The following is a 14,394-nucleotide window of genomic DNA, read 5'->3' on the forward strand; positions in this document are numbered from 1 at the left end:
AAAGTTTAGCATTCACAATGTCACATCTTGTTTCCCCTGTGAAATATTACTTGGTCATTATCACATTTCTTTTGTGGGAGTTTGCTGTGCAGAAAGTGGCTGCCATGCTTCATGCATTATAATGGTGCCAATACTTCAAAAAGTACTTCATTGGGCTGTTCAGCCCTTTGGGAAGTCCTGTGGTTGTGATAGGCACAATATTAATGCAAATATTTTCTATCCCTTAAGGAAATGATTTACATTTATGTAGCACCTTTCATGAGCTCACAATGCCCCAAAGCACTTCACAGCCAGTGATGAATTTTTGATCTCTAGCCAACTTTACAATGAGATAAATGATCATATAATGGGGATGAAATCTGTTCTGGCCCGATTTTGACCTTCAAATTCATGGAAGTCTGGCATTTGCACCTCGATTATATTTAATGGTATGCAGGTGGATGGCATTAATTGGGGTTTCACTTGAGAGGATATAAAGAGACAATCACCAAAACTGGAGTGTAGTTGAGTTCGGAGGTGTATGATTGTAATGTTCATTCTGCAGATAAATGTTAGACTGAGTAAAAATTGGCTCAAGTAACTTTCTGAAAATAACAGAGTGTGCCGAAGAAATCAGAGACCCATGTAACATTGGACCTTTGTTCTAATCAGCATATTGCTGATGAGCTGCTGACACCAATAGGTGACCCAGAGGCAGTTTGCTAGTTCTGTGACCCATCAGAGGTGGTGGCACAGTGGTATACAGTCAGGAGGGAGTTGCCCTGGGAGTCTTCAACATTGACTGTGGACATCATGAAGTCTCATGGCATCAGGTCAAACATGAGCTAAGAAACCTGCTGATTACCACCTACTGCCCTCCCTCAACTCATGCATCATTATTCCTCCATGTTGAGCATCTCTCGGAGGAAGTACTGAAGTGGCAGGGGGACAGAATGTACTCTGGGTGGAGAACTTAAAGGTCCAACACCAAGAGTAACTCAGTAGCACCACTACTGACAGAGCTGGCAGACTCTTAAAGGACATACCTGCTAAACTGGGTCTGCGGCAGGTGGTGAGAGAAAAACCCACTTGACCTTGTCCTCACAAATCCACCTGTTGCAGATGCATCTGTCCAGGACAATATTGGTAGGAAAGACCAAGGCATAGGCCTTGTGGAGATGAAGTCCAATCTTCAGACCGAGGACACCTCCATAGTGTTGTGTGGCACTACCACTGTGCTAAATAGGATATAATTCCAGATAGATCTAGCAGCTCAAAACTGGGCATCCCTGAGATGCTGTGGGCCATCAGCAGCAGCACAATTATATACAACCACAATCTGTAATCTCATGGCCTGGCATATCCCCACTCTATTAAGATCACCAAGCCAGGAGATCAACCCTTGTTCAATGAAGAGTGCAGGAGGACATGACAGAAGCAGCACCAGACATAGCTAAAAATGAGGTATCAATCAGGTGAAGCTGCAACACGGGACTATTTTCATGCTAAGAAGTGGAAGCTATATGTATGCCATTGACATAGCTAAGCGATCCAACAACCAATGGATCAGATCAAAACTCTGCAGTCCTGCCACATCCAGTTGTGAACGGAAGTGGACAATTAAAAAACTAACTGGAGGAAGAGATTGCACAAATATCCCCATCCTCAACCCAGCATGTTAGTGGATGATCCATCTCATCCTCCTCCTGAGGTCCCCAGCATCACAGATGCCAGTCTTCTGACAATTTGATTCACTCTACGTGACATCAAGAAATGGCTGAAGGCACCGGATACTGCAAAGGTTCTGACTGTAGTACTGAAGACTTGTGCTCCAGAATTAGCCACACCCCCAAGAAAGCTGTACCAGTACAGCTGCTCTACAATGTGAAAAATTGCCAAGGTATGTCCCGTTTACAAAAAGCAGGACAAAGTTCATCTGTCCAATTACTACTCATCAGTCTACTCTCAACAATCAACAAGTTGATGGAAAGTGTTGTTGACAATGCTAACAATGGGTACTTACCCAACAATAACCTGCACACCGACATTTTGTTTGGTTTCGACCAGCATCACTCAGCTCCAGACCTCATTACAGCCCTGGTCCAAACATGGACAAAACAACTGAATTCAAGAGATGAAGTGAGAGTGACTGCCCTTGAAATGAAGGCAGCATTAGACTGAGTGTGGTATCAATGAACTATAACAAAATGGAAGTCAATGGAAATCAGCAGGGAACCTCTTCACTGGTTGGAGTCATACCTAGCACAAAGGAAGATGGTTGTGGTTATTGAAGGTCAATCATCTCAGTCCCAAGACATCACTGCAGGAGTTCCTCAGGATAGTCTATTAGGCCCAACCATCTTCAGCTGCTTCATTGCTGATCTTCCCTCCATGATAAGGTCAGAAGCGGGGATGTTCACTGATGTCCACAGTGTTTACAAACCCTCAGATACTGAAGCAGTCCGTGTCCATGTGCAGCAAGATCTGAACAACATTCCAGGCCTGGGCTGATAAGTGGCAAGTAACAAGTACCAAACAATGACCATCTCTCCCAAGAGAGAATCTAACCATTTCCCTTGATGGTCAACAGTATTAACATTGCTGAATCCTATACCATCAACATCCTGGGGAGTTACCATTGATCATAAACTTAACAGGACCAGCCACAAAATACTGTGGCTACAGGAGCAGATCAGAGGCTGGGAATCCTGCAGTGGGTAACTCACCCCCTCCTCTCCAAAGCCTGTCTACCATCTGAAGGCAAGTCAAGATTCCTAAAAAACCTCAGCCCAGTTCTTCCGAGACAATCAACAGCTCATCCATATATCGTTGAACCTTCTGACACTTTAACCCCCCTCTCACCGTACTCCCTCAACCCACTCACCCTCCCCCCTCAGCTCCCTCCCCTCACTCCTCATTCACTCTCACACCGCCATCTTTACACCTATCGAACCCTCACCCTCCGCCCCTCACTCCCCTCAACCTACCCCCGCACTCCATTACCTCCTCTCCCTCATCCTCTCACTCTCCCTCACCTAGTATCCACTTTATGAACAGAACTCACAAGCCCTATGATAACAGCTGGAAGCAGTTCAACAGCCCATGAAACTCCCAGTGTAAATAAACAGGCTTCACAACTGCTATTTCACAGATGCCTCGACTAAATATATAAAAGCAATGGGAAAAGGTTAAACATTTATGTCTTTTATCATACTAGGCTACCCTTTCAATAGTGTGAAATGTACTCTTTTATTTATTAGATGAACTTTTTTAGCTCATCTGAAGACTTTTCACATTCACAAGGTAGATCATTTACTTGACAGCCTGCCAGTTGGCAAATGTAACAATCTGGCAAACAAGTGCATTGGGCGTACTTTAAAAATGGAGGTGGGACCTGATCCTGAATTCCCACCTCCATCCCTGGAGCCAGCAAATTTCAGCAGCAGGATAAAGGAATGTTTTGGGAGCTCACAAACTGATGTCCCAATATTGCCGGAATCACTGCAGAAGTAACCATTTAAGACCCCCTGCAGTTTTCATGGGGTTGAGGTTTTAGAAGATGATCTGATTCACACCATCTCAGAGATATAATGAACCATGGCAGAGCCATGGTTTGGAGTTGGGAATTGCATGAAAACTAAGTTCAAAAAGCATTGCCAGCTTTCACATGTGAGTGATGATAGGCCTTTGTTTTGAAAAGATGTGACCAATGAATAATGTGGTTTCCAGGTTGTTACTTCTGACAACTGGCAAGCTGTCAAGGCAATGAACAGCACTGTGAAAATTGACATCTTCAGATGCATTAGAATACATTATCCACCGGATAAAGTACTATTCTGCATTGTACAATAGTGAAATTTAGGTTTGATAGTGTGAAATGTACCCAGAGGTTTGATTTTATACTTGATTCAGCTCAGCCATCTATTTGGCTGTTTCACAGCTTTGGCAGATTGCTAAGTTTCTGGCTATCCTATAAGGGTTTAATGGATTCAGCTCAGCAAAATTTGTGGACACTGTTGTTCAATGGAATCTCATTATGAATGTTTGGATGAGTTCCAAACCCAGTAATAGATTTGGCTCATCAGAGGTTGCTGACACAGCTGTCAAGTGGAATCTGATGCTGGTCATTTTGAAATATTTATGATCTATTAAGAGAATTATGGTCTTAAAGTTGATGTGCAAGCAATGTTAGTTTATTTTGACAAATTTATGAGTTGCTAAGAAGATTATGATTTTAAGTAGATACCAAAAACAATGTTTGTTTATTATGACAGATTTATGAGCATCTCAAAGACTTCCCAATGCTATAATAGGGCTTGTGAGCTCTCCTTATAGAGGATAATAGATGAGTGGGTTGGGATTATGGGGATATGAGGAGGTGAGGAGGTATAGGGGTATGTGGGGGCATGAGGGGATATGTGATTGAGGGGCTGTGGGGGGTGATGGGTTGTGGGGTTGTAGGGGGTGATGGGTTGTGAGTGGAGTTATGGGGCATGAGAGGAGGTATGGGATCTTGGGGGGTGAGCGGGTTGGTGGGTGGGAGTTACTGACAGTTGAGGGGTGTATGGGGTATGGGAAGTGAGGGGGTATGGATATGAGAGCGGTATGGAGGTGAGGGGGTGAGGGAGGGTGAGGGGTATGAGGGTGAGGGTTAGCGGGCCTTACATTCATCTCCAGAACTGGATTGATGTCTCAACAAATAGAGGTGGACCTTTTAACCTGGCGACCTCGGCATTGGCCCATCTTTATCTTCCCCTTGGGCCTGCTGCGGGTCATTGCAGGCCTGACTCTAGCCTGTCCCTGAATCCTTACTTTAAATAACACATTTTTATTTTTTTCTCAGGCTGTGGCTTTAAGATTGGGCTGTGCCTTTAAAATCTACCAATCTGGTGGTCAAATCAAACTTTTCACATTTGTCTGGGCCCAGGGAGCAGTGGGGCTTGACACTACAGCATACTATCCCCAGTGAGTCGTGGCAAAGTTTGGGGGCTTGAGACTGGGATCTTTTGGAAAAAAAGATAATGACAATTTGGGTGTAGATTTAGTAAGTAATAAAAGCTAAAAGGAAACGCCAGGTTTGTACTATCAAAATAAGATGGCACTGGAAACTGCTAAAACCTTCCTGCAAGTGGAAGAAATGTCCCTGGTGATTTTACAAGGGATCCCAAAAGCCAGGTTAATTGATTTGGTAAATAAATTAAGAATATGATTGCTGCCAAAGCTAGGAGGGCAGAGATAATTGAAGAGATAGCACAGCAATTAAAACTGAAAGGAATACCCGAGAGGCCGAGTTCTCCAATGGTTCATCAGAAAAGGCTCAAATTCAGTATCAAATTAAAAAATTGTTACTAGAGGCAGCAGAAAGAGAAAGGGCATTCCAAAGGGATCAGGCAGAAAGGCAGAAGCGAGAAAGAAAATAAGACCGGTAATTAGAAATGGCGAGTTAGAAAAGGGGGAAGGAGAAAAAGAGAGAGAGAGAGGGAGAACTCCAGCTTAAAATCATGGCGATTAAAAAAGAGACACCAGGAGGTGAGGCAGGACTTATGCCCAGACCAGAATCCACTGGGGAGATGTTTAAATTTGTACAAGCTCTGCCAAAATTTGAAGGACGAGATGTTGAAGCATTCTTTATTTAATTTGGGAAGATAGCTAAACAGATGAACTGGCCAAAGGAAAACTGGACATTGCCGATGGAGAGCAAATTGACAGGTAGTGTACAGGAAATTTATGCTTCACTGTCAGAGGAGGGTTTTAGGGATTATGATGTGGTGCAAAAGGCCATTTTGAGTGCATATGAGTTGGATCTCAACTGATAAGTTTCAAAATTTAAGGAAATAGCCTGGGCAAACTTACATTGAATTGGAAAGGCTTAAACAAAGCAGTTTTGACAGTGGATACGAGTATTAGGAGTTGAAACTACGTGTGAAGTTCTCAGAGAGATCATTCTCTTGGAAGAGTTTAAAAACCCCCTACCTTCTATAATAAGAACTCATGTGGAAGGCCAGAGTGTTGTAACTGCCAGCCAGGTAGCAGTAATGGCTGACGATTATGAGCTGATTCATAAAAATAAACCTTTTTTCCATCATCCCCATAAATTTGAAGAAGGATAGAAGGTGGGAGAATGAAAGGAAGGCAAATAGCCAGGGTAAAGAATGGACAGCTGGGAATACTTTGACATCTCCTCCCCAGATCAAGACAGACGGTGTTGAGGGTGGAGGTAAAACTCGCAGGCTGAAGTGTTACCATTGTAATAAAGTGGGACACATTCATTCAGAATGCTGGAAGTTGTGAGGGAGGCCAATGGGACTTATTGGAGTTCATAATAATGAGTCCGAAAAGGGAACTCAAAAAGAAAATGCCACGGACCAAATTGTAGCTTTAACTATAAATAAGGGTCTGGAGGTAAACACTGCTGTGAATGTAGGTGAACTGAATAAGGTAGATGAGAGATACAAAGAGTTTTTGTCTAAAGGGAAGATAATCCCTTTTTCATCAAATGATGCAGCTAAACCCATAACTATATTAAGGGACACAGGAGCTACTCAAACTCTTTTGCTGGAGAAGGACCTAGTTCTCCCTCCAGAGAGCTCAGTGAAAGCTAACGTATTGGTAAATGGGGTAAGTGGAGAGTACATCCCGGTTCCATTGTACAAAGTGCAATTGGAATGTGATTTGTTGTCTGAGTTGGTGGTTGTAGGAGTGGTTAAGAAATTACCTGTGGATGTAGTTGATTTCCTCCTGGGGAATGATTTGGCAGGAGTGAAGGTTATAGCTTCACCCATAATTACAGAAAGCCCGAGAGAGGCTAAAGAGACAGAGCAGTTACAAGAACAAGTTCCTGGTATTTTTCCATCATGTGTGGTGACCAGAGCAATGGCTAAACAAAGTCCATCACCAGAGGTCAAAGTAATACCAAAGCAGATGTTAGAGTAGCCAAAACTTTATTTCAGGATGAAAATAATTCAAAAGAAATGTTTGGTATGTTTTCCTTAATTGAGGCTCAGAAAGCAGATCCAGAGTTAAACAAGCTAGCACAGTCAACTCACACTGAAGTTGAGGCTGAAGGAGTTCTGGAGTGCTGTAGCCTTAAAAACAGAGTTCTGATGAGGAAGTAGTTTGGGTATCAGACAAATAAAGCCTACCGCTTATCACCCACAGACATAGGGAGCATTAGAGAGATATCAGCAGGCTCTCAAAACCATGATTAAGACCTATTGCAATGAATACCCAAAGGATTAGGACAAAGGATTAGATTTCTTACTATTTGCTACCAGAGATTCTCCCAGTGAATCTATTGGATTTAGTCCATTCGAATTGATCTGTGGTCATGAAATAAGAGGTCCATTAAAATTGGTTAAAGAAATGCTCCTGAAGCCGAAAGATGAACCCTCTATGTTGGATTACATGCCCATGTTTCTAGAAAGACTTACAGGAGCATGTAAAGTAGCACAATAGCATTTAAAAATCTCTCAAGCCAGAATGAAAGAATGGGCAGACAAACATGCTTCAGCTAGAACATTCCAAGCAGGAAACACAGTATTGGTATTGTTGCCTTTGCAGGGTGAACCCCTGGAAGCAAAATTCACTGGCCCTTAAAAGATAATTAGGAGAGTTAGTAAAGTGACTTATCTGATAGATACTCCTGTGTGTAGGAAGAAGAAATGATTATATCACATAAACATGTTGAAGCAATATCACCGCAGAGGTGATGATTAGAAAGAGCAAGTGTGCCAGGTGGTAGGAGCAGTGGAGGATAACAGACACAGTCAGGGCAAGGTAGAAGGAGAAGTGGACAGTGCACAAAGCGAACCACCTGCAATTCGATTAGCCAATAGGACAATACTGGGACAGTTAGACACTGTGTTCTTGCATTTAGAGGAATGACCAAGGGAAGATCTAATAAGGCTACTTAGGAAGCATAAGGAAATTTGTAGGGATACAACTGGATGTACTACGTTAGCTAAACATGATGTGAACATAGGAGACTCAGTGCCGATAAAACAACATCCGTATCGGTTGAGCCCAGAAAAATGAGCTCAGTTAGAAACAGAGATCCAATATATGCTAGAAAGTAAATTGATCAAGCCCAGCCAAAGCACCTGGAGTTCACCAGTAGTCTTGGTTCCTAAGCCGGATGGACCCACTAGATTTTGTATAGACTGCAGGGAAGTGAATGTAGTAACAAGGACAGATTCATACCCGATTCCTCACTTAGAGGATTGCATCGATAGGGTGGGCAGTGTCTCATTTCTTTTTAAAATTGATGCATTGAAGGGGTATTTGAAAGTGCCATTAATATCAAAGGCTAAAGAAATATCTGCCTTTGTTACACCAAGTGGGTTGTAACAATGTCTAGTCATATCATTTGGGTTTAAAAATGCCCCAGCTACATTTCAGTGACTTTTGAATGGAGTCATAGCTGAAGTACCTAACTGTGTGATTTATTTAGACAATGTCGTAATATATAGCAACACATGGGAAGAACATGCAAGGCAGTTAGAGGACCTGTTTAAACAACTGCAATTAGCTGGCTTAGTCATAAATCTGGCCAAAAGCGAATTTGCAAAAGCAAAGGTAACTTACCTAGGTCACATTGTAGGACAAGGGCAGGCATTGCTGAGAACAGCAAAAGTGAACACGTTAATGGAATTTCCCATTCCTAAAATCAAACGAGAAATTATGAGGTTCCTGGGAATGTGGGGTTTTACAGGAAGTTTGTGCCTAATTTCAGCGCAATAGCTGTACCTTTAACCAATTTGTTAAGAAAACAGGCAAAGTGATATGGTTGGCAGAATGCCAAGCAGCCTTTGAAAAGGTGAAGGCAACCTTAATAAATCACCACCCCTGACTTCTCCAAACCTTTTAAAATGGCGGCTGACGCTAGTGACTTGAGGGTAGGTGCAGTTCTATTACAAGATGATAAATTAGGGATGGAGAAGCCAGTGGGGTACTTTTCTAAGAAATTAAATCAATAGCGGAGGAATTACTCTACAGTTGAAAAGGAAGCTCCATTGTTTTTTTCTCTTCAATGTTTTGAAGTTTATGCCCGACATGATAACAAGGAAACACTAATCTACAGTGACCATAATCCTCTGGCGTTCATTGAAAAGTTTAAAACTCGAAATGGGAGACTGTTTAGATGGAGTCAATTGTTTCAACCATTCAAGGTAAAGATTGTTCACATTGCCGGTAAAGATTATGGGCAGAATTTTCCCGTCGGCGATTTGGGGGCGGGGCCCGCTTGCCGATGGGAAAATGACGTGGAATGACGTTGGGAGGAACCCCCGATGTCATCCCGGTCCATTTAAATATTGAGGAAGGGGGGCGGACAGCGACATCAGCTGTCCGCCCGCTGACCTGTCAATGGCCAATTGAGGCCATTGACAGGATAATTAAGCTTAATAAATGCTCTGCCTGTCCAACCTTAAGGCTGGCGGGCAGGCCAGGAGCCCCAGCGGGCTTCTGATAATACATGAAACCTCATCCACTGGCGGGATGAGGTTTCATGTCCGTTTTTAAAAACTTCAATAAAGTTTATGTGCTTCTTATTAACATGTCCCATCTCATGTGACATTGTCACATGAGGGGGACATGTTAATAATTTTAATATTTTTCTATTTTTAAAGATTTTTATACTGTCATTAATCTCCCCGAGACAGCACCTAGTCTCAGGGAGCAGTGCGCTCTTTCGCGCAAAGCGCACTTTGACAGATGGGGAATCCCTCCCCCGCCCAACACAGGAAGCGCCTAGCACTTCCTGTTGGGCAGGCCGCTGGGCAGGCCTTAATTGGCCCACCCACTCAAAATGGTGGCGGGCCCCTTTTCGGTGGCAGAATTTGGCTGTCCGCCCGCCGCTGAGTCGGTGGGGCCCGCCCGCCCATCAAGGTAAAAATTCTGGCCAATGTGATTGCAGATGCATTGTCCCGGGTGTAAATTACTGAAAGATTGTATAAGGGGAAAGAATGGATGAATGAGTGTAAGTCTCATGTTTGTTGTCTATGTATCACATACCCTGTGATGAAACACATTTTTTAAATGGCGTTTCATCTTTTTAAGGGTGGAGGCATGTAAAGAACATATTTTAATTTTTTCTTGGACTGTAGCTTTAAGATTGGACTGCAGCTTAAAGCCTACCATGGCTGCAGTTTAAAAGAGATGTTCAATGAAGCAGGAAGAAGGAAATCTACAATGGGAAAAATTCTCCCCCTGTTGGGGGGGAAGTGCGGGAGCGGGCGGGCACGCCTCCGATCGGCGCCCCCGATCGAGGTCGCGCTGCCATTTTATGTGGGCGGGCCAATTAAGGCCTGCCCAACATGACGTCCGCCAGGAAGCGCTATGTGCTCCATGTGCAGGGGGTGGGGAGGGGGGGGATTCCCTCAGCCGCATGTGTGCAAAAGAGCACACTGATCTCCCTGAGGCTAAGTGCTGCATCAGGAAGATCGGCTCCGAATTAAAATTTGCAATAAAAATGATAGAAAAATTTCACTGACATGTCCCCTCATGTGACACTGTCACATGAGTTGGGACATATCCATAACTTTAACTGAAACCTTTATTAAAAATTTAAATACCCTCATGAAAACCTCATCCCACCAGTGGGTGAGGTTTCATGCTTTTTCTGAAGCCCGCCAGGGCTCCCGGCCTGCCCGCCAACCTTAAGGTTGGACAGGCAGGTCCATTAATGATTTTAATTAGTTTTTCAATGGCCTCAAAAGGCTGTTGACAGGTTGGCGGGCGCACAGCTGAGTCGGCTGAGCCCCCACTGATCTGAAAATGGAAATTACGCAGGGTGACATCAGGAGTTCCACCTGATGTCATCCTGCGTCATTTTACGTGTTGGCGAGCGGGCCCCGCCCCCTCTTGCTAACCGGAAGATCCTGCCCAATGTTGCTATTATGGAACAATGTGTGTCAGATTGGACAGAATAGTGCTGGAAAGGAGACCTGGTTTAAGAGGAAACTGCCTAGCGACAGTGTTTTGATTGGCTTTTGACCAAGTGGCCAGGTTCTGTGTGAGGATAAGGCACTAGATCAGCTCCTAGACTGAAAAGAGGAAAGACCTGAAACCTCTCTCCCCTGTGTTTTGAAAGACTCCAGTAATCCTGCCATCGTAGCCAGCTAGCTATTCCTCACATGGCTGTATCCTGCTTTCTTTAAGAAGTCCCTACCAGGAGGAAAAGGGGAAAAATCACCAGTAGAGACATTAAAAGCAAGCTTCACCAGAGAACCACAGACTGCAAGTGCTGGGAGACTACCTCGTGTCAACCACAACTACCTGCAAGAAATTTGGAAGAAAGCAATCAAAGTCAACCCATCTAATTCTGGGGCAGGATTTTTCTGTCAGCATGTGGGGACAGGCCCGACACGCGGAAGCGTAAAGTGATGCGCGATGACATTGTGCGTGCATCCAGACGTCATCGCGCAGTCCCATGATATTTCATTCGGCGGGCGCGCACCAGAGTCGGCTGCGTGCCCGCCAATATATAAATGGCCTATTAAGGCCATTAAGAACGTAATTGATCTAATTGTTAACGCTACCCATCCAACCTTAAGTTTGCCGGGCAGGCGAAAAGGTTAAGCGGCCTTCGCGTTTTTTAGGAAACCTCATCCACAAGAGGGACGAGGTTTCCTAAAGCCTAAATAATAAAAATTACCTAAATGTAAAAACATGTCCCATCTCATGTGACACAGTCACATGAGGGGACATGTTTAAATACATTTCTAAACCGTTTATTTAATTATTTCAACATCGATTCAATCTCCCTGAGGCAGACCCGTGCCTCAGGGAGATTGAAGCACTCTTTCATGCGCATGCGCGAAAGAGTACTGGCCCCGACTCTCCTTCCTCTCCCCGCCCGCACAGGTAGTTCTGAGCGCTACAACTCCCGTATTATGCTGGGCGGGCCTTAATTGGCCCGCCTGCGTAAAATGGCGGCGCGGAGCTGATCGCCGCACGCTGCCTGAAAAATTCAGGCCCTGATCTCCGGATTGGTGGTATTGAAGTGTTTGATCTCACCCTTAAAGTCCATGTTTTGTGTGTCTTATGTGTGTGTGTGTGTGAGTGTGTTTGTGTATAGGGGTTTAAGAAGGGGTAGAGTTAAAGCTATAGAGTTATAAGTTAGCAGTTCCTATTTCTTTCTTTTGCCACTGATTAAAGTCAATTTGTTCAATAAACAGTTATTTATTTATTAAGTTTATAAACCTGGTGCTCATATTCTGTTAATCTAAATTAAACAGTTAGGTTGGTTGATAAAGCTTTTCACATTTGCCACAGCTCAGGGAGCAGTGGGGCTTGATATTGCAGTACACTATCCCCAGTGAGTCATGACACGACCATGAAAATAACTTTGGGGGGAACTGCCAGACAGGGGGCAGGATTGCAACAATTCAACACCCCAACTCCTGATTCGTGCTTCCAAGGTGAAAATCCAGCCCATTGTTTAAACGGAGTTACATCTTCCAATCACAGCATCGTCATCACTCACCTTAATCATCACCAACACAACTCGTGCTACAGCACTTCATGATTACCTGTAAAGGAGGCAAAACCATTTTACTTACCTTTTAAACTCTTGCCACCTCCAATCCATTGGCCACGCCTCCATGCAGCAGATATAAAACCTGAGAGCTGCTGAAATCCAGCCACCTCCATGAAAATTATAAACCTTACGTGGGGTGGTCTCTCATTGAGCCTACAATGCTATCAGTTGACCCCTTAATAGGAGCAGATGGGATCCAGGGCCCGGTCCCCCCACCGCCCTCATGAAAATGGCAGGGGACAGAAACCAAGGCAAGAATTCTGGCAACCCTGCTCGGTGGTCAATTTTTTTTCCACTCTTGACTTCAGTTGGTCCCAATTGGGACCATGCAAATCTGTCCCAAAAAGAAACCTGTTGAATGACACTGTGCATCTGTATGTGCAGATTATTGACATGAGCCACTGGGATTGCAGGGGTGGGAGAACAATTGAAATTGACATCCCTTTAGAAGGTTTAAAGAAGGCCTGGACCTTGAAGCATGAGCATGAGCCTTGTGTAGACGTTGCAGAAAACCCAGGGTGGTGTTTGAAAAACACAACAGTCTGATTTAAGGCCTCTGTCCCAGGCTTCCCACCTGGCGTACCTTGGTGATTTCACATCACACTGGTTTTTGTGATAGTTTATTGAACCTTTATTGATTGCTGCCACAGCCATTGTAATGAGATGGGTAAAAAACATTTTGCCAAGGAATTTGATCCTTTATTTAGGTCCATCTAATTACACTAATGGCTTGAAACCTGGTATGTACTGCCTATTATACTCCGCTTTGAGCTATACCTTGACATACATGAATTCCTGTGTCCCAGTTCTATATGGGTTGTGGACTAATGCCAAGAGTCTCTCATATCAACATTTTTATGTCAATGAAAAACAGGCCAGGAATAAGCTTCAAAATGATGGATGGTGTAATTGCTGTGAAGAAGAAAGCACTTGTTTATGTAAAAATTTCTGAAGAAATTAATTTTAGCCGATGTTTCATAGTCTACAGGGATACATCTTGTGGAATTTTAAGAAGCTTATGAAAAAGGCACTTATGCTGCAATGCTATAACAAGGCTACTTTACAAAGGCCATACTAAATCACAAAAGAGCGCAGGTAGCTAGTATTTTCATCTTTCAGGATTACAGTTAAGAGATTTAAGGGTTTTTTTTAAGACATGTTTTGAATGTTGATGCTGTCAGCACAATGCTGTAATATATTGACACTCAAGTGAACTTTGTCAAAGATGTGGGTGTTCATCTATGAATCCCACACAGTGATTTTGTGATCTCACTTACTTGATCTGGGGGAGTTTGTAAAGTGGAGGTCAGGCATTTCTTTCCAGAGTGAGGGAAGAATATCACCCTGGTAATTGTTTTTATAAACTTTTGGAATGTGGAGGCCTTGATTTCATTCCAACCTTTTAGATTGGGACAGTGGGATAGTTGGAAGGGAAAAAAAATCAGTAACAAAGCTTATTTCTTTTTTGTTGCTATATATACAGTAAACTGGCTCAACTTCATATGAAGCATGCTGGACAAATCTTTTCCTTGGTGTCACATCAGTGGTTGCAGTCTCACCTGAGTTAGAAGGTTATGGGATCAAGTCCCCTTTCAGACACTTCAGCAGATAAACTAGGCTGGCATATCATTGTAGGCCTTAAGGAGTGCTGCACTTTCGGAGGAGCTATCTTCCGGGTGAAACAATAAATGTCTTAGTTGTTTGGTAGCAAAGAACTTGAGTATTGCTGACAAGAGACATGTAAAAGCTTTTGGACTTGCATTCATCAGGACATTTTAAATATCAATATAAGGGGTAATCCAAATAAATGTCTTCTCCCTCAAATGAGTATAAAATATTTTATGGCTTGACGAGAACAGTGGAGTTCTCACAGTGGC

This window comes from Cetorhinus maximus, chromosome 1 (assembly GCF_964194155.1).
Source record: "Cetorhinus maximus chromosome 1, sCetMax3.hap1.1, whole genome shotgun sequence".
Lineage (NCBI taxonomy): Eukaryota > Metazoa > Chordata > Chondrichthyes > Lamniformes > Cetorhinidae > Cetorhinus > Cetorhinus maximus.